This window comes from Bison bison, unplaced genomic scaffold (genome assembly GCF_000754665.1).
Source record: "Bison bison bison isolate TAMUID 2011002044 unplaced genomic scaffold, Bison_UMD1.0 scf7180017864297, whole genome shotgun sequence".
NCBI classification, from domain to species: Eukaryota; Metazoa; Chordata; class Mammalia; order Artiodactyla; family Bovidae; genus Bison; species Bison bison.
The window spans coordinates 740063-749917 of record NW_011494869.1 but is presented as its reverse complement, the minus strand read 5'-3'; positions in this window follow the sequence as shown (position 1 = coordinate 749917).

Genomic DNA, 9855 nt, shown 5'->3' with positions numbered 1-9855 from the left:
TCAGACTCTTCGGACTTCCGGCTTTGTTGTTTTGTTTTTTAAATATTTATTTCTGGATCCTGCCAACTGGATGGACAGTCTCAACTCTCTCTCTCTCTTGCTTCTCTCTCTCTCCTTCTCCATTCCTGTAGGACACTAAGACCAATGGAGGCGGGGAAAAAAAAACTGGCTATTTGCCTCTGGAGAGAGAGCTCGAATGGGCACACCCAGAGCATTGTATGGAGACAGTGTTATATGGAGAGAAATGTCCAGGTTAGAATCAAGTTAGAGAATGAGTTGGTGGGGGTGGGATGGAGCAGCTCATCTGCCTCTCTTCTGTTTTAAAGGCCTGCAGATGTCAGAGCTCCAAGGCCAAGAGTGGGGCCAGGGCTGGGGAGGAGCTGGAACCAGAGTGGGAGCTCCAGGGGAGGTCAGGCAAGCTGAGCAAGGCAGGCACATCCCATGGCTTTCCCCAGCTCCCCGTCCCCCAGGGCTAGCAGTCAATCTTGAGGACTTGAGCTGGAGGAGAACAGCTGTCAGGTCCAGAGGGCGGGGGTCATGCTGGGGTGAGGAGAATGACAAGTGGGAGAGCTTCCTCTGGGAACAAGACCAGGGTGATAAAGGAGACAATGAAAAGGTGGAATGGAGGAGAGTCATGTCAAAACAGACAACCGAAAAACTCTACTGGACAGGGACTGAAAAGAAAAGTTTCTACAGGAAACTGAAGAATCCAGCAGTCTCGTAGAGTGGGCTCACGCCTTTCAAAGGAGGACGGCAACCCTGTACAATTATTTCTCTATTGCTTTATTTAACATTGGTTTAGAACCTTTTCCATTCAAAGTCTGTCTCTAATACAAGGCTGTTTACTCCAGATGGAGGGAGCTGTCTCTCGTTGAATACCTGCTAAGTGCAGAAAGAAAGCCAATACATGGATGAATTAATAGGTTATTGATCAAGATAGATATATGCCAAGACTCTCACAGGAGTGTACAGATAAAACTCTAAAGTTTTAAAGTTCTAAACTTTAGAGTTTAAACCCTGAAGTTTCAGCTGTAGAGTTTAAAGTTTCTAAAGTATACCGATGGTGTGTTGGGTTGCTTGAAGGGGTTGTTGGGGTGGTGAATGGGGATGGCGCCTCCTCTACACAGGTGGTCCTGAGGAAGTTACCTTGCCTTGAGACCTGAGTGGAGGTTAGCCTGGCTGCAGGACATCGCATGCAGCTGGGTGTCAGTTCTGCAATGCAGCCAAGAGGTCTCCACACAGCCCTGTGCCAGACTCTGGAGAAGGGCAGGCTCTTCGTGCAGGCTGAGTGAGGGATGCAGGCAGCTTTCACAGTTAGGAGTGGTCGGGACAGAGTGAAAATTACCCAGCTAGCAGCAGAACCTTCTGGAAGGCCTCATGAGAGCATGTCCAGAAAGGATTCTCCACCTTTTGGAGAGGGCCTTGCTGCGGGTGACCCTCTCCCATGACATGGGGGACTTCCATGCCCTGCACTGAGTTCTTCCTTGGCTCACTTTTGAGAAAATTTGGGGTCTGAGGCCCACAGCCTGGCTGTCAGGCCTCCACTGCCTGGCAGTGGGACAGAGATTCCTTTTTTGCCCAGCTCAGTTGAATTCTCTCCTGTTCTGCGCTTAAAAGGGACCAGGCATCTACATCTGTGTCTCTCCCACTGGACTCTGAGCTCCCCAAATCAGGGAGCCTAGAAGACTGGGCTCTGGAGCTCAGCTGGCTCTGTCTATCAGGGAGGTCCGCCCTTAACTGGTTCTGTGACCACAGGTAGGTTCTTTAACCTTTGTCATCTGTGCAGGGTTGCTTAGAGGAGTAAATGAACGTGGACTTGTAGGGCACACAGAAGAGTGTCTGGCTCTCTAATGTCACAGGTAGGGGCCCCAGAAAGCTGGCTCTGAGATATGGTTCATGTGCAGAAGGCATATTGGGGAGTGCTCTGGGAATCAACACCTGGGAAGGGAGGGGAAGGAGAGAAGATGTGGTGGAGGGAGAGTGAAGCTGACCCAGAGACCCAGTGACACCCACAGCCATCCTTGCAGGGAGCTCTAGAGCCAGATTGGCTTTTCAGATTGTTGGACTGAGATGGTGGGGCCTTGATGATCCTTTGTCAGCAGTCTCTGGAGATGGCATGGCCCTGGCTGAGGTGGCTCTCTGCAGCTGAAGGTATTCTTGAAGGAGCTGACAGTTGGAGGTTGTCTGCTGAACTCCCAGAAGCTGGGGCAACACGCCCTTCCTTGAAGGGGGTCTGGGCAGGGTTTCATCTGTCCTCCACTATCTAACTTTAGGCTCTTCAGACTCACTTCTTCATTCCCATTCAGGGAGAAGCTCCCACAGAATCCTGTGGGTCTTTCTTCCTGAGGGACACTTAAAGGATGAAGGTTAACAAGATGAAATGAACCTGGCTGCTGGTCTCAGAGTCCCAGCTGGTACCCACCATCTATCTGCTATGAATCCTTGAATGCCCTCAGCCTCGGCCAGCACCCATGCTGGGCTGAACTGCCTACTAGGGGCCATTGCCCAGAATTTCACCTTTAAGTGTCTAAGAGTTTGAGTTTCTGGTCACTACGTCCTTCTCAGAGTCATTGCATTTGTCCATTTACCACCTTAATTGGGCAAAGGAAGGCCTCAAGTGCCAAGTAGATCCCCTGACTGCCAAACAGATTCCCTTCTCCCTTCCTTGTGTTGGAGCAGCCTAACCTCCACCTGACGGTGAGGTCCAAGCACCTGCAAAGATGGTGACTCTTTCTCTTACCCACTGCTCCCTTGGCACTGGTGTCTGAAGTGGCCAGGGGATAATCATGGCTTGTGACTAAACGGGGACTGTAGTTCATCATACTAACTTCCTCCTCTAAGTTTCCCTCAGGAATAAAGACTTCCTCTGTCTTCTGGTGGGAGGGTCCTCCTTTGGCAACCAAGATCTTTGAAACGGCAGAGCTTAGAATCACATTGTTCAGGAAGCACAAATTCTCCAATGGGAGACTGAGGATAATGGTAAGTAAGACTGTTCCTAGTCCACCTTGTGGGTCTCTGGACCCATGCATCTTTGATCTTGGGTGCACGGGTTTGCGTCAGAGTCCGCGTGTGTGCTGCCTCCCTTAGGGTGGCGCCTCATCCTCACACAGTATTGTCCTTCAATTAGCACTCTCAGCGCCTTCAGCAGGCTTGCTTCTGCTTCAGCCAGGCTGGCAGCTTTCAGAGGATGCACTGTGATACAACCAGAAGGCCCCATGGTCATGGACCCCCCCCCGCCTCTCTTCTGTTATAAAATGGACCCCCTGGCCTAATGAGCTGTTATGTGGATTCCATCCAGATCGCAGACCCTCTGTATACCTTCAAGCGTCATGTGGCTGAGGCTTTGTGGACAGAAAAAGGCAAATATATACCCAAGATATGTGTTTGTTCCTGCCAGAAGGAATTATCAGACTTTTCAGGGCACAAGTAGGCTGATGTGGTCAACTTCCTGCCCTCTAGCTGGCTGGTTTCCTCAGGAGGTGGCACTGTATCTGCGTCTGTGTTTGGTTCTGTTGCTGTTGGTCAGGTTGGTCAGCTTGGCTGTGGCAGTAGCTTTGGTAAATGGAAGACTGTGCATGCCCTCTGTCCCTGCCACTGTGCCTCTGCACCTTGCACAGCACTGGGGTGGCTGTTGAGAGGCTGGCTGATGCCAGCTGGCCCTGCATTTTGTTTGCTTGGCTTTAGTGTACTTTGTATGGTAGAAACTCTCTGGCAAATATTAATATGATATGAAGGTCTTCATGTTCACTTCCACATTTGGGGTGAATCCATGTGCTGCTACCCAAAACCTTGTAACCCTGTTCTTCTAAATGTTTTTAAATGTAGGTTTCATTATTATTCAAGGTATGGTGAGGCCAATAGGTCAGATGACTGTTATTGAAAAGACAGTTTGCTACTCACAGTTCCCAAGAGAAGGGGGCTTGCCACACCATGTGGGGCCACTTGGGGGAAGTTTCACGGTCAGCCAGGAGGCAAAAGGTTGAGGGGAAAGTTTGGATGAGAGTCTTTATCATGGTTTCCATGGAGAGCAACTTGCAAGGCAGGGTAAGCAAGTGAAGCAGGTTTAGGATTGGCTAGTTTGAATAATTTTAGCAAACTCCAGTGTGTAGGCACTGCCTGTAACCTGTTTGGTATCTAGCCCGGGGGTGATTAGGGCAGGGGAATATTGGCCCCAGAGGGTAAGAGACCTATGAGAGCCAGGTAAAGAAGGGGGTGAGGGTAGGCTTTGGATTGGTTGGTTTACGTATGGAAAGTATGCTCAAAGGGAAATTATTTGCTCTTTCTAGGGATTAGCCAGCCTGAGGGTCTCTCCCAGTCAGCCAGAACAAAGTTCTCATTACTATATATATATATATATATATATAGGGAAGATCCCCTGGAGAAGGGAATGGCTACCCACTGCAGTATTCTTGCTTGGACAATTTCATGGACAGAGGAGCCTCGTGGGCTACAGTCCGTGGGGTTGCAAAGAGTTGGTCATGGCTGAGTGACTACCCACACTAATACACTAATGGCTCTCATTCTGGGCCCCTGACCACTTAGCCTGGCTATTCGCTGCTGCCCATGAGTCCATATACATTCTGATCTTTGTCCACATAAAGTAGTTGACCAGGTACACTGTATAAGCTGTCCATTGAGAGAATTTCTCCTCACCACTATCTTTCAGAGTCACTGCTGACTCTTTTCAGAGTCACTATCCCTACTCCTAAGTAGGACCATGTATAGTGTAGCTGCTCTCCATTTTCATCTTTCATCCACATACTGAGCTGAACCGCCCATGAACCCAGCCTGAGCTTTTTCTTCCTCTGTTAGATGGCTGTAAGGGCTCCCCTACAGTCATAGGGTGAGCTCAGGAGAGTGTAAGGGTAGTGAATGATGTGGGGGTCAGAGCTACCTGATCATACAACTTGCTTGTGTCCTCTGGCCCTGCTGTGCTAGGTTCTGGATTATCCACTTCAGCAATCCCTGGATTATTGCTGGGCTCCCCTTTCTCTTCTAAATGCCATTTGAAGCTAGTAGATTTTCATGTTACTGGGTATTTAGGTAAGAGCGATATTTCCAGATGTGGAAGACGCCAAGATTCTAGAACAAGGCACTGTGCTTCTTTCCTTTTGGTGGGAGCTACAGTTTATCTTTTACAGTGTAAAGGATGTTCTGTCATGTCTTTTAGAGCTCAACTCCTAAGACTATACTCTAATATAAAATTTAAAAAAATATGCAAGGGCATTGAGTCTTTGAAGGAGGTTTTCTGCCCCCCTCTGGAATACATGTGTATTACCAAAGCCCCCAAAACTCTGTTGGATATGATTAGCATGATGTCATTGACATAGGGGATCGGTGGGATGTTTTGTGAGACCTCCTGATGGTTCAGATCACTTCGACTATATCATGACTGAGTGTTAAAAGAGGAGTAGGGAAACCTGTAAATGTTTGCTGTTGTTCTTCCCAGAATCATTTCTGATGCTTTTTTTCTGGTTGTGATGGAAAATAATACATTCACTAAATCAAAGGCTGCAACGTGTTCTTGAGGTCATATCGATCTACTGTAGTGAAGATACTACATCTGATAAGGGAGCTGCATTTTAGGCACCTGCTTGGTTGAGTTTGAGGAGTCCATTGTCATTTTCCAGGCTTCACCTGCTTTTTGTGCTAGGGCTACGCTAGTGAGCTGAATGGAGATGTGATGGGAATCACCACCCTTCCATCTCTTAGATCTTTAAAAGGAGCTCAAATTTCTATTGCCTTGGGATACGATATTATTATTTAAATTCTGTCTTCATTTAGAGGGATGATATAGGCTTCCACTTGGATGCTGGTCCCCATTAAGGCAGCTGTTACTCCACAGGAAAAGACTCCATGTGTCAATTTCCCAGTATGTCTATACTGATGTTCCATCCAGTGAGGCCACTGTGAGGCAGACTTTGGCCAGAGCTCCACTGATCACATGTTTCCCCTCTATCTCCTTCTACCAGAAGACTGTGATAAATCTTTGGGTCTCTGGGTATCAATGTCAATCCAAATCCTGTGTCCAGCAGTCTTAAAAATAGTTGGTTACTTCCCTTTCCTTAGGGCACAGTGCAATTCTCTCTGGGGAAGGACTCAGAGAACTATTATTGGGTATACTTGCCATAGTATTGTAGGATCCCCCCTTGTGAGGACATGGATTTTTATCCATTCAGTGGAATCCAGGTCTAAAAGTTGGACAAGGAATCATGGCTTTTTGTTGGGACAACTGCCCTCGATTTCTTTACCATTCCCCTTTGATTTTTTGATTTTTTTGTATTTTTTTGTTGTACAAATTGAGTAGTATCCTTTTTGGCTGCTCTTCTATTTCTCCTCTAGGGACGCTGTGTTCTCTTAACCATCTTGATAATGCTCTGCAGATCAGTGGTCCTCTGACCTTGCACTTACTATAATAATTATGTCCTCTTGGCTTCTGTACCACATAATGACTCTTCCCCTATGGGTTCAGTGTTTTTTCCATTGTCTCCATTGCCCAGTTCTGTAACAGCCTCCTCTACCACCATCTGTGGTCTGCAGAGGGGAATTATCATTGAACTTCACAAAGATCCTGTGCCCCTCCCGCCAGTGCATTCTATTAGACCTTTTGTGAATGAGATACTCGCTAGACTTTCCCATGGAGCATAATCATCTGGGTTTTTGGCCTTCCAGGGTTTATCCATCCTGGCATGGCTAGATCCTTTCAATTCCTTCTTCTGCTTTCTACTGTGGCAATTCTGGCATTTAGTGTGGCGTTTTGCATATTCCATGCTCCCAGAAGACATCTTAGTAGCACATTTTTTCATCTCCTCGGTTTTTGCCAAGGTTTCAAATCTTGTACTGTGAAAAAGTGCTCCCAAATTAACAAACTGCGTCTACTTCAACCTCTTGTTTTGGTTCCCTCGCTCAAGCGCTTTCAGTGTCCAAGTCTGTCTGTAACCTGGCTCTAACAGGTATGTCCTGGAAGGATCTTGTAGTGCCTTTAAGGTGCAACACTTTTTCTCTTATCAGATCCAGCATGAGCCCAGCTGGCTTTTGTTGTAATTTAATCCTAGTGCCGGAGTAGGGGAGGTAGAGGTCCGTGTTGATGTGGGGGAGGACTTTGCATTGCCTGCAAGCAAGGGGAGGAGATGGCATCCCTGGTAGCTCAGATGGTAAAGAATCTGCCTGCAATGCAGAAGACCGGGGTTGGATCCCAGGGTATGGAAGATTCCCTGGAAAAGGGAATGGCTACCCACTCCAGTATTCCTCCCTGGAGAATTCCATGGACAGAGGAGCCTGTGGGCTACAGTCCACGGGGTCATGAAGAGTTGGACATGACTGAGTGACTAATCCTTAACACTTAAGAGAGGTTACCTCCTGATAGGGAGAGACAGGCCACTCCTGCAGTTGCAGACAGTTCTGAGGAATCTGGAGATTTATGATTGTCCAAGGCATTCTTCTGATGTCTCCATCCCAGTGTCAGAGTCTAATTTTTTCTCAGTTAGGGCCTCAGTCAAGCATAGCAGACCCACCAGATTGGAAACTGGGAGTATAACCTTCTAGGAAGCTTAGCCATTCTAAAGTGTCCATCCAAGTCCTGGTCCTCGCCTCTCTATCCACCTGCTGCAAGAGCTGAGGGCCCTTATGTATGTTTCCAAAGAGGTCCATGGGCTTCACAGTAGCTTTTGAGTGGCAATGGATTTCTCTTACCTCTTCATTATCTTTTTCCAAATGAAAATCCAGGTTAGCTGGATTCTATCATTCTTTCAGTTATTTACCTCATATTTTCCAACTACCAAATACATTGTGCAAACGTACTTCCTCAGGAAATATATCATCACCATCAGCACCCATGAAAGCTTTGACAGATGAGCCGACACCTTCCAGGAGTATGCGGTCTTTATGGCCGGTGGAGTAGAGACTGAGTGATCCAGCTTCAAAACCCTGCCTCAGCATGTGCTTCCTCTTGGACTACTCCTGCCTGTGGTTGTCACAGGTTGGGTTTTCTCAGAAGCAGACACTGAGATGGCATTTAGTGTGCCTGATGCTTATGAAAGTGTGCATTTGGTCTAAACAGCTGCAGAAAGAAGGGAGGGGAAGCATGATGAAGCCACGGGAGAAGTCAGGCTGTAGCCAGGCAGAACGGCCACCTGTGCAGAGTTTCAGAGCTGCAAAAGCCGTTAAGAGTTGAGCTAGGGGACTTCCTGGTGGTCCAGTGGTTAAGCCTTTGCCTTTCAATGCAAGGGTGCAGGTTTGATTCCTGGTCGGGGAGCTAAGATCCCACCTGCCTCGTGGCCAAAAAATAATACATACAGCAGATGCAATATTGTAACAAATTAAATAAAGACTTGGAAAAAAAAAAAGAGTTGAGCTGAGATGGCCAGGCTTTCCTACCTCTGTAGTCATCAGTCACTGAATGTGGGATGCTTGGGTAGGGGCGTGACCTTGGGTGAGGCAATTCCAGAAGCAGCTGGCAGGTGAAAGCCACCTGCTGACTATACTCCCAACCTCTCGGACACAAATACTTCATTGAAAGGAGATCTGGACCCATCACAGTGTCCTCCACAGTAAAGGTTTTGGTTGCTTTAACTGCTACGATTGTTTCTCTCTCCCAGACCTGAAGACAATACCAAACACAGAGCAGGCACTTCATAATGGATATTGTTAAATAAATGGAACTAGGCAGAATGTTTCTAGAGCGTGTTTGTAGGAACTGGTTCTGTACTGAGTAATAGTTGGGGTCCACTGAATTGTGGTTGATTGAACAGCGAATTCAAGAGCTGTCAGGTCAGACAGCCCTGCGCCTGCTGCCTGGCCTGTCTCCTCGCAGCAGTGCAGCCATGCATAGCAGGCTCACGGGGACACAGGCCCATATCTGGGGTGGCCACGGTTAGAACGTTGGGATGGGAGTGATCAGGAAAGAGATGACTGCAGGTACTGGAGCAGGCATGCCATAGCACCTACACTTGGACCACAAAAACAGAGACACCTCTGTTCTTTATAAACAGAAGTTGACCATTCTGCAGTAGAAGCCAGTCAAGAAGCAGATCCCACAGAGATAGGATGCTAACATTTAAATAACCTATTAAATGGCTTTCATTGTCAATAATCTGATTTGCACTCAGGCAAGACAAGTTGGATGCTTTTGAATGGCCTCAGATACGTCAATATGTAACAAGAAGATAAGGAAGAGAATTAAGTTCAAGCAACCAGGCTTTTGCTTTACATCTTTCATTTTCTTGGCTAGATTGCTAAATTGTTTTATATGGAACCAGAAATTGCTGCCTAATGCTAATTTGCGAACGATACAATCAGTGCTGAGGTAAATGATATAGAGAATTGATACTGGGATAAATTGGGATGTGTCCCTTTAAATAACAATATCGACAAAAGTTTGGCACAAAGGGCAAGGGTCTTCGTTAAGCAACAACGCTGTTCCTGAGAGAGGAGGCTGGATGTAGAGAGACAGGCCTCTGGAGTCAGAGGTAGGCTGGCACCCTGGTCCTCCCCTTGCCAGCCCCGTGACCTTGGCAAATTACTTATTTCTCTCAGCTTTCGCTTCTGTAAGATGAGTAATAAATGTCAGAGAGTTGTTATGAGGATAACATGATATATGGCATGTGAAACACTTAGCACAGTTCTTGGCACAGAACAACTAATAAATATGAGATGTTGTTATTTATTAGGATGACTCAGCTCTTACCTGAAGGACAGGCCATTGGCCTCCAGGGACGGTAGAGTTGGGGGCAGTCCTAGTGGGGTAAGTCACGTCTGCAAATGTTTCTAGCTCATTGCATGGAAATCCAGCCTCCCCTGGACCCTCTGGTGTGGGTAAACCCAGGCATCAGGGTGCTCACCTTCTTGAGGGAGGAT